Source organism: Colobus angolensis, unplaced genomic scaffold, assembly GCF_000951035.1.
Source record: "Colobus angolensis palliatus isolate OR3802 unplaced genomic scaffold, Cang.pa_1.0 Scaffold600, whole genome shotgun sequence".
Classification (NCBI taxonomy): domain Eukaryota; kingdom Metazoa; phylum Chordata; class Mammalia; order Primates; family Cercopithecidae; genus Colobus; species Colobus angolensis.
Genome location: NW_012119600.1, coordinates 341,561 through 343,817, shown reverse-complemented (window position 1 = coordinate 343,817; position 2,257 = coordinate 341,561). Strand labels below are relative to the sequence as shown.

The 2,257-nt window shown below is 42.9% G+C and overlaps 1 pseudogene; it reads right to left on the bottom strand.

Annotated features, from left to right (window-relative positions):
* Positions 1-224: 224 nt before the first annotated feature.
* Positions 225-2,257, bottom strand: part of LOC105527005 — an 8,039-nt pseudogene continuing 6,006 nt past the window's right edge.

Genomic DNA, 2,257 nt, shown 5'->3' with positions numbered 1-2,257 from the left:
AAAAATGTTACATTAGTACAACACAATCGTATAAGAATTTTGGGTGGACAAGGATGGTAAAATAGTTTCCACACAGTGAAAGAATTCTTCAACATAAGATGAATATGAGATGAGACATCATTGTATGAGAGTCTAAGGAACAACATGGGGATAAAATCCTAAGTACCTGATGGGTAGAGAAAAGGAAAATAAATCTTTATATCCAAATTTCCTACTTCAATTTCCTAAAGGACAATTCTCACAGTTAACCTTTTCTTCAGAGCCCCCATGACATCCTTATTCCTAAGACTATAGATTAAAGGGTTCAGCACCGGAGTGAGGATGGTGCAGAGGACAGATACCATCATGTCCTTCTCAGGCGTGTGGTAGGAGCTGGGGAGCATGTAGGTGTAGAAGGCAGCCCCGGAGAAGAGGATGACCACAGTCAGGTGGGAGGAGCAGGTGGCAAAGGCCTTTTTCCGGCCCTCTGCTGAGTTCATCCTGTGGATGGTGAGCAGGATGAGTCAATAGGAGCTTGAAATGACCGTCAGAGGGATGAGGAGCATGAGGACACAGCACAGGTACATGAAAATCTCCTAGAGGGAGGTGTCCGAGCAGGACAGGACCGTTACAGCAGGGACTCCACAGAAGAAATGATGAATCTCCCGGGATCTGCAGAACGGGAAGGTCATGGTGATCGGAGTGAATGTGAAGCCATCCACTGAGCCCAGGAACCAGAAGCCCGATGCCAGGAAGAGACACACCCTATGGGTCATGAGGACAGGGTAACGGAGAGGATGGCAGATGGCCACGTAGCGGTCAGAGGCCATGGCGGCTAGAAGGAAAAATTCCGAACCTGCTAGTGTCACATAGAGGAACATCTGCATCCCACACTCAGGGGCTGAGGTCTGATTCACACCCATGACCTGGTCCAGGAGCATCTTGGGCACAGTGACAGAAATGTACACCATGTCCATGAGAGACAACTGACGGATGAAAACTTACATGGGGGTGTGGACGTGGGCGTCAGAGTGTATCAGAAGGATCAGGACAGCACTTCCAGACAATGCCATCAGGAAAACCACAAAAACGACCACACACAGTAGAGCTGGATGTTTGGATCGTCTGAAGAGTCCCATCAGGATGAAATCCGACCATCCAGTGTGGTTGGCCATCCAGGTGGTGTTGGCCATGAGGTTTCACCTAGGCCACCAAGGAGTTTTGGAGTTAGTGTAATGCCTCCCTTTGTAACCAGGGTTTAGTGAGTACTCACGTTCGTGTATGCCGATTGTGCTAACCTGAGTAAGTCCCGCGGGTCTGGGGAGTTGAGTATGTAAATGACATAATATAATAAATTTACAAAACAAACTAAGAATTCACAACTATAGGCCAAAAGAATTGGTAACTGATAGTAAGGTTGTCACGGTTCAAATTCATAAACTTTCCTGATAGCGTCATTTATCAACAAGTACTGGAAATTTGCAGAACCACCCTCCTCTGCTAACACAAATGTGACTCATTGAAAAAGATAAATCAAACTCGTTTTTTCTAGAGTTTTTGTTATAGAGGGCTGAATTAACATCTCTGGTTTACGAAAATAAGCATCTTCAAATTACTTAGAGGTATATTTCATATAAGAAAGATGTAGCAAGTAACTAAAGCCTAACTTGGAAAAGAAGTTATACCAGATGTTTGAAACTCCTCCTCCCATAGGATCAGGTCATGCTGTGAGGCTCTGTGATTGCATGGAGCGAGCTTCACATTCTCGTGAGCAGGGAAGGATCCTCACACACGACTGACCCTTTAGACATTGAGGGACATGAGTAAGGAGCACATAGACTCCAGCCATAGGTCCATCTTTTCCTCTATCTGCCATTCCTTTCTCCAGTCTACATCAAAAAGGATAAAAACTATGTTTGAGCTCAGGTGTGATGAGGGTAAAATGAGGAAATGTAATGAAAGTGCTTAGAATGGTACAGTTTCTGATAAATAAACATATACTCTTGAAGAGTTAATATCTACACTATTCTGCACAAACTACCTAAGATGGTTGCTACTATTATTATTACATAAGATGCATTAACTTCCGTTCTCCAGATGCAGTACCTGTTCATACATTTAAGTTGATTTTCAAAATAAAAATGGCAGGTCTGCAAAATAAAGCCTATGACCCACTTGAAAAAAACAACTTTGGATTTTATATCTGTGTATGTGTAAATATTCTTGTTTTATATATAAACATATTTATGTAAACATACACAGGTGAATATATAACTGT